This window comes from Ochlerotatus camptorhynchus, unplaced genomic scaffold, assembly GCF_037179485.1.
Source record: "Ochlerotatus camptorhynchus isolate MF236.1 unplaced genomic scaffold, CSIRO-AGI_Acam_v1.1 ptg000183l, whole genome shotgun sequence".
NCBI classification, from domain to species: domain Eukaryota; kingdom Metazoa; phylum Arthropoda; class Insecta; order Diptera; family Culicidae; genus Ochlerotatus; species Ochlerotatus camptorhynchus.
Window position 1 is genome coordinate 272,746 of NW_027040673.1, and position 25,267 is coordinate 298,012.

Here is a 25,267-nt window from a genome sequence, read left to right on the forward strand (position 1 = left end):
CGACCCCTCAATGTTGCCCACTTGTATGATCAAATCTAGACCTCCATCGGTGACTGCACTGATCGTGTTTTCCTCACCTTTCTATTGTTTTCTGACGTCGGGGTTTCTCCGCCGGACCGGAAACTGTCTGCTACGGTGGAGTTCTACCTTGTTCGCGCACCCAGTCCTCACCACAGCCCCGATGTAATCCTCACTTTACATTAAGTTTTTAAAATGTTGTCTGTCTCATTCGTCTGGTAATCAGAGCCAGCTATACGTCACGTTAATTAATGTCAAATTGAAACCTATTTTTTGAGGCAGGATCTAGTCTGGCCATCTGCTGTATAACGTGATGAACTAGCCTACGGCTAAAAATCATAGTAATAAAGAGAAGAAAAAAAACGAAGAGGTGTGATCCATATTTCAGTAGAGAAAAACAGAACGAGAATACATTAAAAATTTAAGTACGCCAAAGTCATGAGTTAAAATCTCACTTCCGGACAAGTCACAAATGACCCAAGAGCGTTAAAGTGACTTAAATGAAAATAAATAAATAAATAAGGAAGATCTCATTCAATTTCATAATTGTGTACCCCACTGTCCTGCTGTACTACTATTGAACTAAAGACCATTCCAAGACTTTTCTGGGCTATCTTTAAACTAATTCAAAACCTCTTCAGACCCATCATGATGTCAAACAAGATAACCAATGGGCAATTCTGTGCTGGAACTTGGCATTCCTCTTTCGTTACCAACCTTTGAAAATAGCACGCTCGACATTTTTCAATAAATCACAACACGAGTTACAACAGTAGCTCTGCGAGGATCGAAGTGTGCTGTGCTCGTGAACGGACGCGATTTTTGTGTCCTCCCGTCATTTTTTTTTATTCAATTTTGTTCAATGTGAAATTTTTCTACATTTTGACTCGAGTGATTTTCAACTACGGACTTGCAGTGGCAACGGGTCGGATGCGCGGTTTATCGAGTGTTGAAATAAAGAAATTCCGAATTTGGGCAGGACGCGAGCGAAGGGTGCAAAACGCGTTCCGCTGGTCAGCCGGCAGCAAGAGAGAAGCACTCGCAGCAGTAGCACCACCGGGTGAAAACTTGCAGCCGGAATCAGAGGACTAACGCTGGAGAAGCACGAGGATATTTCCAGCTTCCCGTCGGCGCAGTGGAGCTCCCTTGAACGGCGAATAGATCCGGGTCAAGCAGGAAGAAGGGAAGTCTTTCACCCACGGCCAAGGAAACGGAGTAAATAGTGTTTGTAGTGTGTTGATGTATCTGTGTGCAATGTGAACACCATCAACACATTTCAAGCTGCCTTTAGGTTCAATTGGCTAAACTTGGTGAGTTCGTTCATTTTTGTTCAAATCGCTGATCGCTGGCAGATCACCTTATCGTGTTGTGTTACTGGAACAAGATTTTCACTGAACTCTAGTCCTGAACAAGAGGGGAACAGGAGTTTCCAGTGAGCAGGGGAACACACATTAGACCTTGTTATTTTTAATGCCTTGTTAATAGTGACAAGACTCGAGTATGTAGTTGTTGGTGCTGCCATGGTAATTGTATTTGGTGAGCTTGTTCCAGTTGAAAACAACCCGTTTGTTTCCTGCCGGGATAACCTCAATCCAGCGTGATCTATTTTGCGAGTGCAAGAACATAGTTGAGTCTTGTGGGGGAGGAGGGAAGACATTAGGATTTATCCCAGGCTACTAGAAAATTGTAATTGATAGATATTGGGCGATATTTTAATAACTTGTTTAACCAGGGCTTAAACAATCGTCACGTCGGTCATAGCTTGTTATGATAGCCTGAACAATGCGTAAAGAGCAAACCGAAACATTGAACGTCGCGTGAAAGTGGAACTTAATGAAGGCCTAAGTGCTTTTTCATAACTTTTAGTTTTCGGATTAGAAAGATCATCGGTTGCAGGACAGTTTTGCCGATTTATATTGGATAATCCAAAGCTATGTTGATCATTATAACATTAATTTTTAAATTACAAATGATAAGACAATCTCATTCAAATGTCGTAATAATACCTTTGACCAAGGCAAAATGATTTATATGGTTTTAATAAAAGTTGACGATACCAATACTAATAAGGAAAGGAATTCCGTATTTCCTTTTCCCAAGTCCTTTTCCTCTCCTTGCCTTCCCTTCTTCTCTTTTCAGAAAGTGAGTAATGGCGCCATAACCATATGCCATATATGGCTAGGACAAGAGTTAGTGCTCAGGTCCCAACAGCATTGCATTGACCGATAGAGTGGTCACATTATAAAAAATTTCCTAGAACCTTGCGATTTTTTTATGTTTGTTCAGAATCATGAGATCAAAGCGAATTTTATATGGAAACTATATTTTGGGGTATAGTGGCCATATTATGGTTCCCCGGATAATCTGGATTGACCAATAAAGTGAATTCCGTTCAGTGGAATATCCGCTCAGTAGCCAAAAAATCAGTACCACTTTCACTCACCCGGAAGTGAAGTTAAAAGCCAGACGAATTGCAGACTGCCTTGAACAACATTTCAAAGTACAGGTTAACCGTTTGAAACCAGGAGGAAGTGGTAGTTCCAATAACGGCAACCTTGCCCGACGTTTGCTTTCAGAGCCTGCCATATTTGCCGATAAAGGGCGAACACGAAATTATTGCGACACCGAAAATGTCATGCCAATTTTCTTATAATGTTTAGAATCAAACCAAAATTTTAGGGTAGTTTTATACATATATTTACTTCAAAAATCAAAAGAAAAGTTAATCGATGGAGCCTTGAGTGTAAAATTGAACGCATTTTCGCTTGATGCCCTCCATCAAAGTCTTTACAGTGTCATCCGGTACCAGTTTCTCAGTTTTTTTTTCCATTTTCTTGACATGTCCTTTGACTGTCTTCTTGCTCTTCCGAAGTTCCCGCTTCATTATTGCCCAGTACTGCTCCACCGGGCGCAGCTCCGGACAGTTTGGCGGATTCATGTCCTTTGGAACAAAATGGACAGAATTGGCCTAATACCACTCCAGGACACTTTTAGAATAGTGGCATGATGCCAAATCTGGCCAAAATAGCGGAGCTTCGTCGTGCTGCTGCAAGAACGGCAAAAGGCGCTTCTCGAGGCACTCAGATTTGTAGATCTCGCCATTTACTGTTCCCTTTGTCACGAAAGGCTCACTTCTCAGTCCGCAAGAGCAGATGGCCTGCCAAATGAGATATTTGGAGGCGAACTTCGACATTTTCTTCTTCTTAAATTTGTCGTCCACATCGAACTTGCTCTTGCCGGTGAAAAACTCCAACCCCGGAATTTGTTTAAAATCGGCTTTTATATACGTTTTGTCGTCCATCACACAGCAGCCATATTTTGTCAGCATCTTCTCGTAGAGCTTCCGTGACCGAGTTTTAGCCGTCGATTGTTGCCGCTCATCGCGGTTTGGGAAGTTCTGTACCTTGTATGTATGTAGTCCAGCTCTCTTCTTTGCATTCTGGACGTATCTCTGCGACATGCCGATCTTTTTAGCCAAATCACGGCTTGAGACGTTGGGATTTGCTTTAATCATCCGCTTCACCTTTCCCTCCGTCTTTTTGTTCTCCGGTCCCGGTTTTCTTCCAGCTCCTTTGCCGTGGTCCAACGTCAACCGCTCCTGGAACCGCTTCAACACTCTGGAGACGGTTGAATGGTGAATGTTCAACATTTTTCTCAACTGCCGGTGCGACAGGTCAGGAAATTCCAGGTGTTTGGAAAGAATTTGTTCTCTCAACTCGGGTTGGTTCACCTCCATTTTCGTTGAATCGAAAAACACGACTTCGAGTTTGACAGCATGTACACAATTCACATCAATGAGAAAGTGTGCAAAATTTGGTTGATTTTTACCCAATGGTAAAAAAGTTATGCCCGGTTGAATGTGTCGCAATAATTTCGTGTTCGCCCTTTATTTTGAATGTTAGTAGGAATATGATGCAAAATTTGAGACTGATCAGCAATTTGGCGCTTATAAGAGGCCCGGATGGGCCTAGATAAGCCTTTTAATTTCACACCAGGAGGACCAGGATATGGTCAATTGATCCCAAACTATAAATACCATATTAAATACGCTTTAACCTCGTGATTCTGAACAAAAAACAGTTCTAGAACAATTTTTATAATGTGGCCACTTTATCGGTCAATCCAGATTATCCGGAGAACTAGAATATAGCCACTTTACCCCAAAATATAGTTTCCATATAAAATACGCTTTGATCTCTTGATTCTGAACATCATAGAAAAAATCGAAAGGTTCTAGGACAATTTTAATAATGTGGCCACTTTATCGGTCGTTCCAGATCCTCCTTTATACCAGTAGAGTTTACCTGAGGGTTTATTTGGTGTCTTTACACCATATATACTTAGTAATATACGTTAAGTAATGGGTAAAATTATGTCGACAGATAGTGGCTTTTCCTACTTTACCGAGAATTCGGGTTGATCCCGGCCCTCTATCTCGATACTCAAAAGTCTCCGGCCAATGAGACCACCACCAATCGATTTAGCAGAATTTTTCCTTTGAGAATATGTATAACATATTGACTGAAACCGTTTGGCAACCGAGATATTCAATTTAGTCGCGGTTTTGTCAATTTTTGCCCAGTGTGCGCTAGACGAAAATGGACCATCATTTAACCTTTTTAAACTACCGTGCTAGCACCATATTTAACGCGTCCCTAATGATGACGCACTCGGCTATTTTTTATCGCATCTCGATTTTGACAAGATATTTTTTTAAACTTTGTTGCACCATCATACCTAGAGCACAGGAATTAATATTTCACGAAGCAACATTTCAAAACTAATGATTGAAAATAGTCGAACATTATTGATTGCGTCGTTTTGAGAACCGCTTCGAATATGGTTATAATGATTTATAAATAACAATACAACGGAACGTACGATACGGGATGTCCACGTTTCATCCATTTATTGGATTCTAAAGCATCGTGTTTAGATCTTGGATTTAAACAGGCTCGATGTTTCTTATAGCGAATTCGTTTATTATTCAGTTCCAACCTGGATCGGGTATCAGGATTGGGTCTGCTTGTTTTCTGACAAACGTCAGTTTGCTCGTTTGTTTTTAAAACCTAGCTCAGGTTGAGGTTCGCACTGACAAAAAGTTCGGTTTCGCACTGGGTTGGAACTGGTTCCAACCCCGATAATAAACGAATTCGCTATTAATCATCTTGCACCTCAAATGCTGCACAGTAGGCTTGGTCGTTTTGATATATTTTGCGCATCTATGATGTGCAACATATACCAAATAGAAAAAAAAAAGTGATGGAGGTATATCAATCATTTTCCAGGATGCTTTCATGAACTGGCTGTGTTGGTGTTAGATTAGATTAGATTAGATTAGATTAGATTAGATAAGATTAGATTAGACACGAATTACAACAGTAGCTCTGGTAAAGTATGTCCAAGACAAAGCTGTAGAAAACTGATAAAAGGTACCGAAAAAGATGAATAAACAAACAGAAACAAACTCACCCCGTGAAGCAAAAATTTTGAACGACTGATGCATCTCTTAATTCTAGTTCAACATTTCACAACATTCCATCATCATAGACACTATTGTATAATCCGCCTCCAATATGAATTATCGGGCCAGCCTGCCAATTGTCTAATAACATTTCTGACAAATATCACCCGATCACTTCCACTTGTTTTGCACTAAATTTTTTTTTAGAACTATTTTATCGAGAGGCACATTGCTTTGAGCTAAAGCGCGATGAAAAATTCAATTCCAGAAAAAAGAAAACCGAAAATTTTACTATGACAAAAAGTTTACATGAAAAGGAATGTTACAACAACAACAACGTCATTCATTTTATCCCCAGTGAAAACTAGATGTATGCATTATTATATCAAGCTAATCTTAATTACGTTTCATAGCATATAGTGTGAGCGGGGTATTAGGCTTTTAAATCTTGAAACAGAAAACATAGATAAAGAGAAACAAATCATTAATTTTAACGACCAACTAATGGACGCTTCCATTCCCTTTGAAAACCGAAAAATATGCTTCTAAACCGTCTTAATGAGCTCCAATAATTCCCATTACCACTGAGTCAACTTGTGAACAAAAGTCAAAAAGCTTGAGCGAAACGAAACTTTTCCGCTAATTTTCAGCGTTTGACAAGAAAAGAAATAATAAAGCAGCAAATTCACAATCAAGAAGGCGGAACCATCGCACATTTCACCGCCTGCTGTGTGCACAATCCAAATCTAGTGGAAAATCATTCTTGACTCTCCAAGCCCAAGCACTCAGTAAACGCTATCAACTGAAGAAGTCATTAGAGCACGGAACTGTTACGCATCGAAACAGGAATCTCCGACGGCGAAAGAGGGAAGGGGAGAGGAAAAACTTTTCCCGAACAACATACCAAAGCCCGCATTCGCATTCGTGTGGAAAACATCCCCAGACCATAGGAAGAGGAACAGAGTGAGAATCAGTGCGCAATGAAATTAATTAATTCCAAGCACCGAGAATGAAACGATGGAATCACTCAATTTACACTTCTCACCGCGTGAAGAAGTCAGGTGAGATGCTACTTTTCACAATTTTAACTAGAAAACTCAGGGATTGCAAATCGGAACTCACAGCCTATGCTGCGGCATGGAATTTCCTGGTGAAAGTTTCAATTACCTGCACGGTCGATTATACTAAATCAAATTTGAGTTTCATTCTCTCAAATTCTCAAGAACGTAGGTAGCGAGGAATAATTTTCTCAGTCTACGATTTTGCGATTTTCAGTGGAAAAACATTCAATTTTGAGTCGATCTCATCATCCGTGTACCGACCAAGCAACGGACGCGATACATACGATGAAAACTTTGCCACCCCTCGAGTGGTGCCCATATGTTTGTGTTGGTGTGTGAATTTCCATTTTCCTCTTGACTTGGAATGAACGAAAGAAGAACAAGTGGGTAGCGATTTGTGAACCTTATCCAAGGTACTACACAGAATGGCAGTACTCATTATCAGGCGCCAACCGTATGGAAATGTGCTTTGAATCAATCCACCTAGTGCGGTGCTAGAGCATGAAAGCTCCCTTGACCGATATGTAAATCTACAACGAATCCCACAGAACAGTACCTAAGGACTTGAGTCAACTTCCACGAGTGCAGCATTCCTAACACGTACGTTTACACAGTAACCGTTCGTATGAAGATTTCTATCGGAACTTGGGAGTGCCTGACTGTGCCATTCTGATGCTCTATGTTGGAGCAGGCTTCTCTTTCGCTCCACCCCGTTATCGAAAAGAACATTCCAATTTTCTTAATTAAACCATTGTCATACATGCACGTTCAGACAATCTCGCAAAGGGGCAAAGATTGGAGCAAAGTTGCCGGCTTGTGGGGAAGCCTCTTGACTGTGCATGGTGTGAATTCAATAAGTAGGATTAGGCACTCACTGTGCCACTTGACGTTCTGATTAGCATGAGAACTATCCTTGCACGTTGCTTGGCGTGAGGGTGTTATGAGTTTGCAATGAATATGAATTAGGCTGCGAGTTTTCACAATTGATATTATTCACGCTACTGATGCTAAGGAATAACCTTGAACGTTTTCTACCGTATTTCAATCATTCTCGTGTAATTTGGATGTTAGGTTTGGAAGGTCGAAGGGATTCACATTCGCGTCATTTATGCTGGATGTCAATTCCTTGCCTACTTCGTGTTGGTCTCGCATGTCTCATGTTTCTCTTGAGTATACTAAGTACAGCGGTGTAGTGGTAAGCGTGATAACCTCTCACCCCAGCAGGCCTGGGTTCAATCCCAGTCGGCGCCGCCGGGATGTTCTGAGGCATAACATCTCTGATCACGCCTTCCTTAGGATGGGAAGTAAAGCCGTTGGTCCCCGGTTCATGAGTTGATGGGTCGATAGGTAGGGTCTAGGTGTGGGAGCTGCCTTCCTGGCACGTCGGTAGCATTGGTGCTCAGCACGGAAAACAAGATCGACGGAAAAAACAAACCAAAGGAAAAAAAAATATACTAAGTACAGCAATCCATCCATTTATGCGGTGGGTGGCACCGCCCATCAACCGCTTATTTCTAAGCTGTCATTCATCCAATTGAGCGGATTTTCTGTAGATAAGTAGCTTATGGTTGGCAATAATCGCATACAAAAATCAGAGTAATTGTTTCAACGATAGTCGAGAAATAGCAGTATACTGTATACCGTATGCGTGATTTTTTTTTTTTTTCTTTATTAGAGAGATTTTTAGCCATGGGCTAGTTCATCTCTTACCGTATGCGTGATAATGTTTGCACCATCGTACAAATAAGGTTCCCGTTTCACTTGTGCATACAATGCCTTGGTTTTCTTTGCATGCACGTAATCTATAGCTCATACCGTAGTAGGCTGTGCATAAAAGAAAATGATTTACTAAGTTTGACAGTTGCACCATGACGAAGTGGCAGCGTATTCGTGATTTGTCCCACGCGCAAATGTCGCAAAAAGACATTTCAATCGCCGTGGGAGTGTCCCGGTGGACCGTCAAAAGGGTTTTAGACCGAGAAAAGAAAGGACAACTATCCGCGAAGGTGACCACAGGTCTTCCTAGGTCAGCTCAGGCTCCGAGATTTATCGCTGCTATCAAAAGGAAGATTCGGGTAAATCCAGTGCGTTCAATAAGGAAAATGGCAAAGGAACACGGGATCATTGATGGAAGATCGTAAAGGAAGATTGCGGGGCGAAGTCGAGGGCACGAAAAAAAAAACTCACATGATTACCAACCGCATCCGGGAGCTACAAGTCTTAAAAGAAAAAAATCCGGTAATCCTGTTCAACGACGAGAGCATATTTACCGTCGATCTCGAATCAAATTCCAGAACCGACCGGTAGGTTAGTTTTTTTTTTATTAGGTAAAAGACGTGGCCAACAAGCACAAAAACGTGTATCTGACCAAGTATCCTGCTAGCGTTATGGTGTTTGGATTGGTGGCTTCCGATGGCAAAAAAATGGACCCGGTGTTCATTCCAGAAGGCGACAAGGTCAACACGGAGGTCAACATCGGGATTTTAAGTAAGTATGTTCTTCCGAGGATCAAAGAACAGTACGGTCCGAAGCCAAATTTTGTATTTATATTTACAAGGTACTCTCTGGTAGTTTTTTGATGAGGATATAGAAAATTCCATCATCACCTGGAGCTTTCATATTATGAAACTTTTTAGTTATAGACCTTACTTCGTCCAAATCAGTCCCCCAGGAATCATCAAAAATATTTTCCCGAGAGAAAATATTCAGAAAATCCCGAGCAACCTGATTCTCAAAAGGACTAGTAAGACCCAAATTGAAATTATGGAAACTCTCGAATTGCTTAGCAAGTTTCGGAGCTTTTTCCAAATTTGTGATCAAAATTTTAGCACCTTCTTTAAGCGCTGGAATAGGCTTTTGAGGTTTTTTCAAAATATTTGTGAGTTTCCAAAAGGGTTTGGAACTCGGGTCTAATTTAGAAACATTATTTTCAAAAGTTTTGTTCCTCAGGGCAGAGAATCGTTTTTTAATTTGTTTTTGTAAATCCTGCCAGATAAATTTCATGGCAGGATCGCGTGTTCTTTGATATTGTCTCCTACGGACATTTTTAAGACGGATCAATAGCTGAAGATCGTCGTCTATTATAATTGAATCGAATTTAACCTCGCATTTTGGTACTGAGGCAGCTCTTGCTTCAACTGTAGAAGTAGTCAGAGATTCAAGAGCATAATTAATTTCATCTTTGGTTTACAAAGAAATGTTTGGATCGAAGTTATATTCCATAAATGTTCGATATTGCTCCCAATCAGCTCTATGGTAATTGAAAGTAGAGCTGTTGGGATTAGAAATTATTTCTTGGGATATTTCAAAAGTTACTGGAAGGTGATCAGAACCGAAGTCAGCATGGGTAACCAATTGGCTACAAAGTTGACATGAATCAGTTAAGACCAAATCAATAGTGGAGGGATTTCTTGCAGAAGAAAAGCATGTTGGACTGTTTGGATATTGAATAGTGTAATAACCTGCAGAACAATCATCAAACAGAATATTACCATTGGAATTGCTTTGAGCATTATTCCATGAGCGGTGTTTTGCATTAAAATCACCAATAATGAAGAATTTAGACCTATGACGGGTAAGTTTCTGGAGGTCACCCTTGAGAAAATTCTTTTGCTGGCCTACGCATTGGAATGGCAAATAGGCAGCTATAAACGTAAGTTGTCTAAATTTTGTTTCAACAGAAACTCCCAAAGTTTCAAAAGCTTTGGTTTCAAATAAAGAAGAATTTTATGTTTGATTCGTCTATGAACAATGATGGCAACGCCACCACAGGGTCCATCAAGACGACCATTTCAAAAAGTTAAATATCTCGTCTTCATTATCTTTAAGAGATTGAGCATTCCAATTTAAAATATTTGATGCTTTAAAATTCATTACTGAATTTAAAAGTCATCACAATATTATTTGCAAAGTTTATTCCAGTTTGAATAGCATCAAACATGGAGTTAGATTTAAGCATATCAGAAATCATATCAATTAATGATTAATGAATTCCATTTTAGGGGCAAAGTTGTCAAAATTTCCGTTAGAATTACGTTGGTTAGTATTTTGATTTCTACCCGCTGCAATAGCAGCAAAGGTAGCTCCATTAACTCGTTGATCATTGTTAGCAGCGAGGAGAGTAGGTATAGATGACAAATTTGAAGCAGGGGTGATATTTGCACCTACGGATACGAATGTAGAATTTATTCCTCGCTGACCGTTGTTAACAGCAGAGGAATTTGTACCTGGTCGGGTACGTGGAGCGTTTCCTACCTGACGGTTAGAACGAGATTGTAAGATCGCTTTGCGAGTCTTACATTCCCGAAAATTGGATATGTGGTTTTCACCACAATTTAAACATTTAAATTTCTTAGGATCTTCCTTCACAGGACAGTCGTCCTTTGCGTGAGAGGAATCACCACAATTCCTGCATTTAGCTGGCATGTAGCAATTTTTAGTTCCGCGACCCCATACTACGGCACTGAGTGAGGTTTTGGAAATTTCCTCCAGTCTTCCTGAAGTGTTCCCACTTCACTCGGACATGGAGCATAAGGCTAGCTTTTTCTAAGGCCTTAAGGTTGTTTAGTTCACTAGACTTGAAGTGAACTAAATAAAAATCATTAGAAATCCCGTTGCGCGAATCGCCAGGACGGGATTTCATTTTCATTTTGATTACTTGGAGTGGCACAACTTCAAGTAATGTTGCCAGTTCATCTTTGATCTGATCCAGGGATTCACCACTGGGCAGTCCTTTCATGACAACCTTGAACACACGTTCAGTTTTGGTGTCGTAAGTAAAAAATTTGTGCTTCTTCTCAGTAAGATACTTGAGAAGACATTTAAATCCGTCCAAGGTTTCAGCCAATACACGGCATTCACCCCGACGTCCAATTTGTAGTGAAAACTTAACTTTCACGAAGTTCAAAAGTTCCATGCGAAGAGCATGGAAATCGGAAGTGGTTATCACAATAGGGGGAATCTTTTCCTTCTTGGAATTAAGCCGGGAAAGTTTACTAGAATTTTTCTTGGATGGTGGATCATTCTCATCATCTGTGAGCAAATCAAATTGATTACTTAAATTAATTTCATCAAAAGGGGTCAAGAGTTTTCCCCTTTCTTTTGCGTTTAGGCGCCATGTCGGCAGTAAATTTTTATCCAAATCGACTTCCAAGCAGATTACTATAAGAATCTGAAGGATCGAAGAGGAATTTTCCAAATCGATATCCAAGAAGGATTACCTCGGGTAGGGTCCAAACAAGGATCGAAGAGGAATAAGAGTTGGAGAGGGTTGAAAATTGTTACAGGTTGAGCACTGAAAAGTGCTGTTTAAATTTGTTGTAGCTTGAGGTAGCAGTAACACTTCCTTAAGCAAAAAGCAAATAGATCCGCACGGCAAGAGAGCACGATGCGGACTGCATTAGTAGCTTTGTTTATTGCCTGCTCTAGATGCATGCTACAATTAAGTTTACTATCAAGGATTACTTCAACATTTTTGACAGCATTAGAAAGTTCTAAAAGTGTGCCTTTCAATCTTTTGTTGTCTAATGAGAATTTCTTCCTTCGCGTAAATGGCACAATAGTAGGTCTGGAAGGATTTATGTTCAATCCTTCCCTATCACACAATGATGAGACAAAATTTAAAGAAATTTGCATTCTGTTAGCGATAATACAATCATATTTGCTACGCACAATTATAACTATATCATGTGCGAAGCCAATAATACCGAAACCTTGGGCTATTAAATATTTGAGAAGATCATCAACTATCAAAGACCACACTAGAGGTGATAACATGCCTCCTTGAGGGCATCCTTTGGTTCAAATTTTCTTTCAGTAAAGATTTTGTTGGCCAAAGTGCAAGCATCAGCTCTTGTTCTGTCTAACTCAGTCGTTTCATTCAATATTTCATGAATATTCGTCTTGGTTTCATTGATACCAATTGCTGTTGTCGTTGCGTTTTGGTCTTCGTTGGAATTGATAATCTTCTTCTTCTTCTTCTTTTTCGCATTTTTAAGCTTATTGCTCAGCGCATATTAGCTAATTGCGTGCTCTCAACTTAGTGTTCTAAATGCACTTCCACAGTTATCAATTGAGAGCTTTCGATGCCAATTACCAATGCATGAATTTGTATATTGTGTGGCAAGCACAATGATACTCTATGCCCAGGGAAGTCGAGAAAATTTCCAACCCGAAAGATTCCCTCGACCGGACCGGGAATCGAACCCGCCGCCTCCGGCTTGGTAATACCGTGCCTTTGCTGACTAGGCTATGAGGCCCCTGAATTGATAATAGAACATGGAAAAATCGTTCTCATCATCAACTCTAACGTTTCATTTGTAGAAGTATTAAAAGCACCATCCTCCTTTTTTCAAAGTGCCCAGCCCAAGTAACAATTTTGATTTTATGAGGGTTCTGTAGACCATGACTTAGACTTGTAGAATGCTATAAAACCACGATAAAACCTGCAATGTTACTTGGGCAGCCCATTGGAATGATCTCTAGCGAGTATTTTCTGCAACCTAGCAGTTGCTGAAGTATTTTTAATTTTCTCACATGTATGTCTCCATTGTATCCTCTTTGATCTTCGTATTTCCTGATTATATGCGGTGAGTGATTCCTTATATTTTTCCCACTTTATCACTATCTGCATACTTTTAAGCAATCCATGAAAAAAGTATCCCTTATGCAAATTAAAATGTTCCTGTATTTTTCTAAATCTAGTCATTTATAAACAAAAAACCATTTATCATATAACTTAAAATCCAACAAAGCAGACAAATAGATAAAAAAAAAGAAGTCACGAGCTTAAAATTTAGATTTTAAAAGCTTTTCACGCCATATTATATCACCCTGAATACTCAAATCCCCGAAATCAGAAAATGTGCACTGACACTATTATAACACCCTTTTTCCCCGGAGACAGCACTTTTATCACACATATATAACATGTCTGCTAGGGGCTGCTCCTGATTCCCACCTTCCACTCCCAGAATCCATCAGCGACAAAGAGCAGATGCGGTGGTCGGTGGTGCTTATGGTCTCACACAGATAGAGTTGGTATTATTGTGCGGCATAGTTTGCGATCTGTCCGAGTTGTCGTAACGAAAGCGTGGGACCATAAATTTGCCAAACCATTAACTGTCTTTTCATCGCCACTGGCATAGCCCCCAAAAGCGCAGTCATATTTCATCCGAAAATCCTTCACACTGGACCATAATGTCGGCGTTTTTGGCGCTCAGGAGGGGTTCATTTGCTAACCCAACCCAAACAAGGCGTTCTGAAAATGACATTAATTCGCACATTGACTGTGAGCTAAGTGAGGAGAGGCAAATAAGGGGGCACCCACGACGACGACAACGACCAGCACTAATGGCGAACTTTTCTGCCACTCAGTCGAAAAACAAACTTTCGACCCCTGTGACCCGGCAGACGAACGGATCGGGTCATGCTAGCAGCCACATGGTCAGAAAATAACTGTGGAAAAAACCTTTTATTAACACCAAAATTCACACACTTCTAGGATCCAGGATACGACAGCTTGGTACAATCTAGTCCCTGGGCGAACGGTCATGCGGTTTGGTAATAGGAGAGAACCCATCAGACCTCATATAACCCTTACCTCGCCAAAGAATGGCAGTCGATGCTGTCTTCTCGTGGGAGGAAAGGGAGCACAGAATGCCAAGTGACTCTTGAATTGACTCTTTATTCCTGAAGGATCAAGTGAGCTCTCGCCTGTTTGTATGTGTGTGTCTCGGTGCAACAGCGTTGGATCCGGAAGGCAACTTATTTTACACGTGTATTACCTCTTTTCTACTCACAAACATCGGCACCAGATGCAGCGGGAGTGAGTGTGAAAAGCAGGTTTTCTCCCACCTTCAGCAGATATGAAGTATATCGCGGGTGGATGTTTCTCCATATGTGCAGATTTCGCAACTGTGTCTTCCTCGAATAACCCTCCCCAAGGGTAAAGGCAAAGCGAGGTGAAACGAGCGTGACTTTCGTATTTTTTGTTGCCAGCGTTAGGGGGGAGGGATGTGCGTGTGTATGAGAGTGGGAAATGTTTATACGAGTCTGTTGCGGGTGGATGAACTAGATGATACCTATCCAGAAAACCAGGACAAGCATTTGATGAAAGTTTTTATGCACGGGAAATTCTGCAGACCGACTGCGAAGGCTGCCTTTTAAAGGCTGAAACTGAGAGCAGATGTTAGATTTAGATTTGGTTTTTGGATATTTGAGAAAATTCGTTACATTCTATTTAGGTAACGGGTCAGAAGTCCAAAACAATGTTCAAACATTTAAAAATTTCAAACTTAATTACAGAGATTTGTGCTATTTGCTTTCACTGCCCAAATAATAGTTGTATTACTTCCATTAAATTCACATGAAGTTAAAAATTTCTTCGAAAATATTAGCAATTTTCGGAAATTTGTCCATTACAGTGCTGTCACAGGTTGTATTGGCTAACAAAAGCAACAACAAACGCACCGAAAAATGTTAATCCAATCGAGTTATTAACAAAAGAGAAAATCGACGAAGAGAATCGATCATCGCGGTTAAGCTCACTGTCGAATTAACCTCCGAGTTGCTGTCGATTTTTTACTCAGATTCTGCTCAGATTTCCATTGAGATGGACTCAGAAATTCCTTGAAATTCCTATCAGAATGATCAAGCAGATCACGTATTGATTCATTCGAAACTCGTCCCTTGTTAATTTTAATTGAATTTCTTTTTATAAATGCTCTGAAATTTAAATACATTCTCATCAGAATTACCTTTGAATTGCCTTTCAACTCCCTAGGAGTTATTTTCAGTGCAATTATGGAATTTGCCTCAAAGTTCTTTTAAAGTGCTCCACAGAATTCCCATAGAATTGTTGTCAAATATTCCTACGTAATTCTAGTCAGAACTCCATAGGAATTCACCTCAGCATTCCTATATAGCTTCTTTTAAATCTGAACCAAAATTTCCACCACAACCCACTTGTAATATTCTTTTAATTTTTTAATAATTCTTCAAAACTTATCATGAAATTATGGATTGAATCTGCAATAAATTCTTTTAAAAATTTCTTTTGAAGTCTTTGCATTCCATGGAACTATCTATGGAATTATCATGGAACATTAATCGGAATTGTATTTTGAAGCAATCCTCAAAATTCACATGGCATACCTGTAATTATTAAGAATATATATTATATTATATTTTTAAGCCTTTTTTTCATTGATTTGTTTACCGTCGATCTTGTTTTTCGTACTGAGTACCAATTCTACCGAAGCCAGGGAGGCAGCTCCCACATCTGGACTCTTCTTATCGACCCATCAACACATGGACTGGGGACCATCGGCTTTACTTCCCTTCCGAAGAAAAGCGTTATCAAGGAATGTAAGAGAATAGCAGTATTTACAATATTCCAGGTCTTCGGAGACGAGCCAGCCAACGGCTGAAAGTCTCCTTAATAAAGATATAAAAAAAAAAAAAAATTCCAGGCTATCGAGCATATTTTGGATTTAACGCTATGTAGCTCTGCTCTCTCAGATCGGGTAATAAACTGGCATGTATCAGATGAAATTTCATTATCTGATCATAGACAAATTCTATTTGAATATAAAGCAAGTGATATAATCAAGGAAACCTACCTAGGAAAACAAATTGGGAGCTGTACAACTCCAATCTCTCCGTACAATGGGATGTTTCTATGGATATAAGCACCAATGATAAGTTGGAAAAGGCATCTGAATGCCTAGTAACACAAATTAAACAAGCTTATTATGTAAGTTGTTCTATAAAGGAACGCTCTACTAATAGAGATGTATCCTGGTGGAATGACAGATTAGAAAAGCTAAGGAAAAAGGCTCGTAAACTATTTAACCGAGCTAAAATAATAGGAAATTGGTCTACCTATAAAGAGGCTTTGACTGACTATAACAAAGAAATTAGAAGATCCAAACGTAAAGATTGGAGACATATGTGTGAAAACATTGAAAGTACTCCTGTTACCGCAAAACTTCAAAAAGTCCTTTCTAAGGATCATGCAAACGGCTTAGGAGCCTTTAAAAAAGAGGACGGTTCTTTTACCTTAACTACTAAAGAAACATTGGAAGTAATGATGCAATCTCACTTCCCAGGGTATTTGCCTACTGCTTCCACTATATCTGTTGTAAATTTCGCTAGAGGTCATGACTCAGTAAATGGATCAAGACAGTCCAATGAAGAGGCAAACAATCTAGCTAGTGTAATGTTTACTAATTCTAAAGTTGCATGGGCTATAGACTCTTTTGAACCATTCAAATCTCCAGGTTTGGATGGAATTTATCCAATTTTAATTCAAAAGTATAAAACAGTATTGATTCCGGCCTTAGTAAGTTTACTTAAAGCAAGCTTTTTGCTTAGATACATTCCTACAACGTGGCGACAAGTTCGAGTAGTATTTATACCAAAGGCTAATAAAAAAGACAAGTCTTCTCCCAAATCATTCAGACCTATCAGTTTGTCGTCAATTTTCCTTAAATTAATGGAGAAGATAATAGATGAACATATCAAATCTGAAATTCTTCCAAAAATACCAAAGAGTAAAGCTCAATTTGCTTATCAACCAGGCAAATCAACAATTACAGCATTACACACTCTTGTCTCAAAAATCAAAAAATCCTTCGAAGCAAAGGAGGTATTAATGGCTGCCTTAATCAATGGAAACTGCCATGAAAAGACGTGGGTTTAATGAAAGCGTAATATATTGGATAGTAGAAATGTTATCGAATCGTGAAATAACATCAAATCTTGGAGAGTCAACCATAAAGGTAACAGCTGCTAAAGGCTGTCCTCAAGGAGGCGTCCTCTCTCCTCTTCTATGGTCGCTAGTAGTAGACGAGCTTCTTATTAGTCTTGAATCGCTAGGGTTTGAAATTATTGGGTTTGCGGATGATATAGTGATAATAGTCCGCGGAAAATTTGATGAAATCATATCAAGCAGAATGCAGACGGCATTAAATGTAGCTACACTGTGGTGCAAGAATGAAGGATTGAAAATAAATCCTTCAAAAACAACGATTGTACCCTTTACAAAAAGACGAAAAGTCTTATTTTCAAAACTTTCTTTTGAAGGAACAGAATTAAAATATTCTTCGGAAGTAAAATATTTAGGAGTAACTTTAGATAGCAAGCTCTATTGGAATGTACATTTAGAACAAGTAATAAAAAAAGCAACCAATGCTCTTTGGATTAGTAAAAGGACGTTTGGTAAGAAATGGGGACTCAAACCTAAAATGTTACATTGGATTTATTCGGCTATAGTAAAACCAAGAATAATTTATGCATCACTAGTTTGGTGGCCAAAAACAGTGCAAAAAACAGCTCAACAAAGACTTGGAAAACTGCAGAGGTTGGCCACTACCTCCATAACTGGAGCAATGCGCAGTACTCCATCTAAAGCCTTAGAAGCTTTGCTTAATCTTCTTCCTTTACATCAATTCATTCAACTGGATGCAATGAAGAATGCTCTCAGACTCAGACGAACAAAAGAGCTCTTTGAAGGAGATCTTAAAAATCATATGAGCATCTTGAAAGAGATTCAATTAAGTCCACTAATTTTAAAGAATGAAGATTTAATGGCAAAAACTCATGAATTCAACCATCTATTTAATGTGTTTAATACAACACGCAATGATTGGGAGACTGGAGGGCCGTTGATTCGTCCTGGGTCTATAACATTCTACACGGATGGCTCAAAACAGGATAACAGGGTAGGGGCAGGAATAACAGGTCCCGGAATTAACTGTTCTGTAGCAATGGGTAAATGGCCAACAGTATTCCAAGCAGAAATATTTGCGATTCTAGAATGTGTAGAAATATGTTTAAAAAGAAATTATAGGAATGCAAACATATGCATTTTTTCGGACAGTCAAGCAGCATTGAATGCCCTTAAATCAATGATCTACACTTCAAAGTTAGTGTGGGAATGCTATAATCAACTTCAGAAATTGTCCTGTCGTAACAAGGTAAATCTATATTGGGTTCTTGGTCATTGCGGCATTGAAGGAAATGAAAAAGCTGATCAATTGCAAAGCTTGGCTCATCCCAGAAATTTATTGGTCCCGAACCATTTACTGGTCTATCGCCTTCTAATCTGAAAATGGAATTAAAGAACTGGGAAAAAAGTAAGGTACAATCCAATTGGAATAATACCTCAACAGCCCGGCAATCTAAACAATTCATTAAGCCCAACGTTTTGAGTACGCAAAGGTTACTCAATCTTTCCAAAAAAGATTTAAGCACCTACACTGGATTAATAACAGGACATTGTCCTAGTAAATATCATTTTAAAAAAATTGGAAAGCTTAGCGACGATAGATGTCGCTTTTGTTATTTGGAGAGCGAAAGCTCTGAACATTTATTGTGTGATTGCACTGCTTTATTTAATAAACGATGCAGATTTCTTGATAAAGGACTCACCGTACCTGAAGAAATTTGGACCAGTATACCCAATAAAGTTGTAAACTTCATTCGAAGTGCAATTCCATATTGGGATAATGCCGATGATCAATGATGAAGATCACTCTACATAGTGGTTGATCATCAAAACACACGGCAAATAGTAAAAAGAGGATACACCACAATAGATCAAAACACTGGTCGCAGTGGTAAATGTCCACGACACGGAAAAAAAAAGTTCTTAAGATAACAAATTGATAGATAGTCAAACAATCAATGGCCTGCATTACGTCCATTTAGAGATCAAGTTCCGGGGCCATATGTATAACGTTATTGGTACTTATCACCCACCTTCGTTTGATTACAACGAGTTTCAGAATATTTTAGAAGGCTGGCTATCTAGTGCTACTCCGTCTAAACCTTTTTTCATTGTTGGTGATGTAAATGTCCCAATTAATCTGCAAAACAATAACGTAGTAGCTAGATACAAAAATTTATTAGAATCTTACGGCTATGTAAGCACCAATACTTGTTCAACACGTCCAGCAAGTAACAATATTTTAGATCATTTTATTTGCCTGATCGAACTTGCTGTGAATCTGCAGAATTATACTATTTTCAGTGATATTAGCGACCATCTTCCTGTTATTTCGTCTCTCCCACTGATTAATGGAAAGAGGCAACAAGAACTGAGAATGTTTTTGAATGATCTTCAAATTACTGATGATGTTGAAACTACTCTAAATATTCTGATTGCAACCTATAATAAACTGTTAACTGAGTGCACCAGATCATTCACTAAAATTGTCAGAGTAAAAGGTGAGCATTGTCGGATGACATAGAGCATTTGGCGGCTGATCCAAATAAAAAATAATTACCTCGAAAAAGTCAAAAGCAATCCTAATGATGTGCATGTTCGTGAAATGCTGGTTCATGTTTCAAAAAAAGTGAAAACTGCTAAGCAACGGTGCAAAAAAGAATATTATGAAAACATACTCAATAGCTCTAGTCATTTCAATGTGTGGAAAAAGCTGAATGAAATTTTTGGTCGCAATAAAGATAGTGAACGAATAAAATTACGAGCTGATGGGATAATCTTGGACTCAGATCACGATGTTGCTGAAGTTTTCAACAGCTTTTTTTCTGGCATTGGCAACAGTTTGGCCAAAAAACTTCCAAAGAACAATTTCGATTTTTTGAAACCTGTAAAGTGTGTTAATAATTCGATTTTCCTGAGACCCGCTAGCGCGAACGAAGTTAGTATCTTAATAAGTCAGCTTGATGTTAGGAAAAGCAGAGGGTATGATAATCTTCCGGTAGATTTGATGAAAGCTAACATTGGTCCACTCTCTAAGATTATTTCCAAGCTCTTCAATAGCATAATAGTAACTGGATCTTATCCTAATGTTTTAAAAATCGCTTAAGTCACGCCAGTGTTTAAATCTGGCGACACTCATGACCCTTCTAACTATAGACCAATTTCAACCCTGTCAGTTCTTAATAAAATTTAAAAAACTTTTAACAAGCCGGCTTCTAAACTTTTTGTGTTCTAATAATGTTCTGTATAAATTCCAGTACGGCTTTCGGGAAGGCTGTGGAACAATGACTGCTATTACCGAGCTTATTGATGCGTTGATCTGTGATGTTGACCGAATAAAGATTGTTGGGGGCTTATTCATTGATCTAAAAAAAGCATATGATACCATTAACCACGAAATTCTTCTGAAGAAACTTGATCGATACGGGATTAGAGGAGTTGCCAACGATTTGATAAAAAGCTATCTCTCAGATCGAAAACAATTTGTAGCAATAAATGGTGTTTGTAGTAGTTTACGCCCGGTTAATATTGGAGTTCCTCAAGGAAGTAACATAGGTCCTTTGCTGTTTTTGATATATATCAACGATTTGGGAAATTTAAAACTTCTTGGAACACCAAGACTTTTTGCAGACGACACGGCTTTATTCTATCCTCGTTCTTGTATACAATCCATTGTTAATGACATCGAATCAGATCTGGCGAGTCTTACAGAATATTTTAACGGCAATCGCCTTTCTCTGAATCTGACGAAAACAAAGTACATGGTTTTCCACTCGTCACGGAAAAAAATCTCGCAATACCCCGATCCATGTGTCGGAAATTTGTGCATTGAAAAAGTTGAACCATTTAAATACTTAGGGTTGCACTCAGATTCTTGTCTTTTATGGGACACTCACTTAAAGCATGTATCTAGCAAAGTTTCGTCTTTATGTGGCCTCATGAAAAGAGTACGCTGTTTTGTGCCCAATGAATCATTGCTGTGATTTTATTACGCGTGTATTCATTCCATACTTTAATACCTAATCAACGTTTGGGGTCATGCTGCTAAATCAAAACTTAAAAAATTCAAACGTTGCAGAATAGATGTGAGAAAGTAATTTTTAATTTACCTCCCTTATTCTCAACAGTTTTGCTTTATACTAGTTCATGCCACAGAATTATCCCCATTCTAGGCTTGCGCGATTCTCAAACAATTTTGAATGTGCACAACACGTTACATAACCGTAATTTCCATCTCAACATTGTTTTTTTTCGACTATAGTTAACCTTCAGAGAACTAGACATGTAAATGAGTTACTGAGAACCAGAGCATGCACGAACTTGGGTCTAGGTCGCATCACAAACTACGGTCCATTAAAGTTCAATATACTTCCCATCGACTTGAAAGCAATAATGAACAAAATTATCTTCTAAAGCAAGCTGAAGCAGTATATAATTATGAACGTAAATGAATATATTCTCTAAAAGTGTCTACCATTTGCATATGTAGATTTTTCTGGAACCTGCTATATTTTTCCTGCATCATTAATTATAGTATAATTTAATAAGTTCAATTTTTTATGTTAAGCCACAAACGTTATCACTCTATAAATTATTTAGAATTTTCTGTTGAGTATGTGAATCCCTTCAAAGGAACTATGTTCCACTGGGATTTACATTGTTTTTAATCACGCTCCGCGTTTTCTTTGTTTTTTTTTTAGTAAGTGTCCATTACCAGGGGGCTCTCTGTGCGAGCTCCTTGGTGTGGTGGTTAGTGGAGGGCATTAAAAAAAATGGCCTCTGCAATTCCCAACGGTGCCGAGTGGGATTGAACACAGGCCCTTTGGAGTAAGAAGCCGCTATTTCTGGTTCGTTTTAAGGCATGTTTTTATATCCATAATCATTTCTAGTAATCTACATCAAAAGAAAATCGATAACTTAAGGTGGCTCCTAAATGTAACCGAGAAACGATCTTCATAAAAATAATCAATTTGATCTCAGAAGAACAATTATAGAGCCAAATGTGTTTCAGATATATAGAAATCTCTTAAAAAACTTTTTCAGACACAACACACCCCATGTATTAATGCAATTGGAAGCGCTTTAGTCTAAAAAATATGTCCAATTTAAAATAGTGATTTAGTAATATGGTAGCTTAGGTAAACAAAGCTTATAAAAGACTTAAAGTATATGTATTGAACAAAGTGTTTATTTTCATTGTTTATGATGATAAACAGTTATTGAAATGAATTTAACCTCCTGTTGATATTTATTGAATTACATGGAATATAACTGTGTCACACCTTAGACTCATTTTTCAGGATTTCAACAAATATTCATCTTCTCCTATATGTACAAAACTCAATTCTTGTCAAATTATCCTGTAATTGTAGATTTGAGACTTAAATTTATCAGATATTCTGCAACAAAATAATAAATACGAAATCTATTGCCTCTCAATATTTCCAAGTCCGATGTTTATTTCTCTAGTCAATCTTAGACAACCTCTCATCATTCTGGGTAATGATGAACTTGATTACGTAAATTTTATACTCAGTACATTCCAGAATGACTAAGACTAAGAGTCAAGTTAATCAACAAGAAATGCTCCATAGGCTCACTGCTGGTATGCTCCCAAGAATGTAATATTAATTCCTTATTTTCAATTTGGGTGTTTTTTTTTTATCCTAGGTTTCTTGTCCGTCGATCTTGTTTTCCGTGCTGAGCACCAATGCTAACGACGCCAGGAAGGCAGCTCCCACACCTGGACCCTACCTATCGACCCATCAACTCATGAACCGGGGACCAACGGCTTACTTCCCTTCCGAAGGAAGGCGTGATCAGAGATGTTATGCTTCAGAACATCCCGGCGGCGCCGACTGGGATTGAACCCAGGCCTGCTGGGGTGAGAGGTAATCACGCTTACCACTACACCACCGGCGCCGCTCAATTTGGGTGTGAATTTCTGTTAAATTAATTTGCGAGGGCAATTGACAGGTTACGAGTTGAGTTAAATTGCTGTATTCGATGGATATCAGCCTATCTAAACACTTAAGAGTTATGCATTATCAACAGCAATTACTTGATTGTTATTTCTATATTTTTTAAATTAAGTAGCCGTTTTGTATTGTTAAGATTTATTAATTTTGAAAAAAAAAAACCATTTTCCTTATTTGAGAAACTTTGACCTTTACAGGGAACCCATAATTTAAATTTTATTTTGCCATAGTATCACACGTTGCATTATGGAGGTACTTTGTTTGTACGAGGCATTGTCTGCAGGAAACAAATTTTGCCTGAAATCAAAACTCTACGCAGAGTTGCGACCTATCACAATCACGATCGTCAAACAGTTGATGGTAGCTCTCTCCATGACCATCCATTAAGTTGACGAAAGAAGTAAAAAGCAACTGGTGAATGTCGTCTTCGGTTGTGATCCATCACCGATCTGGTCATTCCCGACAATCACGACACTCATCTGTGCTCGTTTTGAAGCAATTGCTGCTTTGCTTGTTTATGTGAGTGTGTTGGTAAGTGAGCCCAACAGCTTCCGTTTAATGTTGCCTGCTTTGTTTGTAACTCACACAGTCGCGCCTGCCAAGACGAACTTGGAATGCGTAGGCATTGTTTTCATTTTCTTCTGTCGTTTCGCTTTTCTCATGATCGTACTGCAGAAGTCTTCACTGTTTTCGTTGTGCTTTTCATCATCAGCAGCGAGTGTAATATTTTGCTAGTGAGCAGTGACCATTACTGGTGATTATTCTTTGCAATGGCTCTACCTCTCACTGCGTGACAAAACGTTCTGTCAGCGATAGTCGGTAGATGCGTAGACGAGTGTCACGTGAGAGTCATGATATTTTGCATCACTGACTCTACGAAATCTGTTATAGTTCCGCAGCTAATATACGGCATTTGACTACAAATCTCTCAAATAAAGCTTTAAAAAGTATACGGCATGGTTTGCAATAAGAAATTAATACAAAAGTGAGGTTATTGCAGTTTTAGTTATAATCATTTTTTATACGATCGTGAAATTCAATTCGATTTGATTTGATTTGAATTGCATGTCAGTGATATATAAAAATAATCAAAAATAAATAAACATCAAATTGCATTACCAACAGGTCGCTAACAAGCGACTTTCAGTCTTACAAAACGCGTCATTTTTTTCTCAAGCGAATTATCAGCAAACTCAAAATTCAACCCTGGTGGCACGAAGAAATCCGCAACCAAGTTCGGCATCGTTACATCACGTTGCTGCCGAGAATACCTCTGAATTCACAACCACAAGACTGCATTGACTGCGTGCTCTTTTTGCTACCCACCCATTTCCCCGTGCGTAAAGGTGTGCAATATGTTCTCCAAAGGGAAACTTTATCTTTCAACCCTCGCTTACATTGAGTAGGCATGGTTTTTTTTTTGCAAACACACGTGCTCTGAAGCTCTTTTCCATATAACTAAGCCACATTGCCAAAATCACGTCTTTCCGAGAACGATTTAATGTATGAACCATTACCAAACTCTTTTTCCGTTTGCAGATTGCCAACTCGGGTCGATAGCTTTCGATCCCGGTTGAGGCAAATTTGTCATCATCTTGACTGACAAGTTGTCTGGAGCGCAGAGTTCAAAGCCTTTCATTATCGTTGTTGCTGAAGTGGAATCTAAGGGCATTAGGGTTGATTGATGCCCTACGGAGACGAGAGTGATATGAAGCCTGTCAGACAATGAAGTATCGATATCGATATAATCTTCAAGGACGAAGAAGAAGGACGATGGAAGTCGAAAGTCTCGAGACAGACATCTGTTCTTGATTCTATGTTGTGACATAAATCACAGTCCAAGTCGACAGCGACATAACCATGGCGACAAATAAGACACAACAAACATCATGAGTGTTGACAAAATTCGTTCCGAAGTAACAGTTAAACCAATCACTGCCGTAGTTGATTCCAATGTTCCGAAATCTATTTCCTGGCTTGTCGAAAGGAAACCTATTCTACCAGTGAGATGCCGTCC

At 38.9% G+C, this 25,267-nt stretch overlaps 1 protein-coding gene across 1 annotated transcript in view; it reads right to left on the minus strand.

Moving 5' to 3' along the window:
- The window catches only part of LOC135702057 (igLON family member 5-like), a 210,387-nt gene that overhangs the window by 180,941 nt on the left and 4,179 nt on the right, over positions 1 to 25,267 (minus strand). The window lies entirely within an intron of this gene.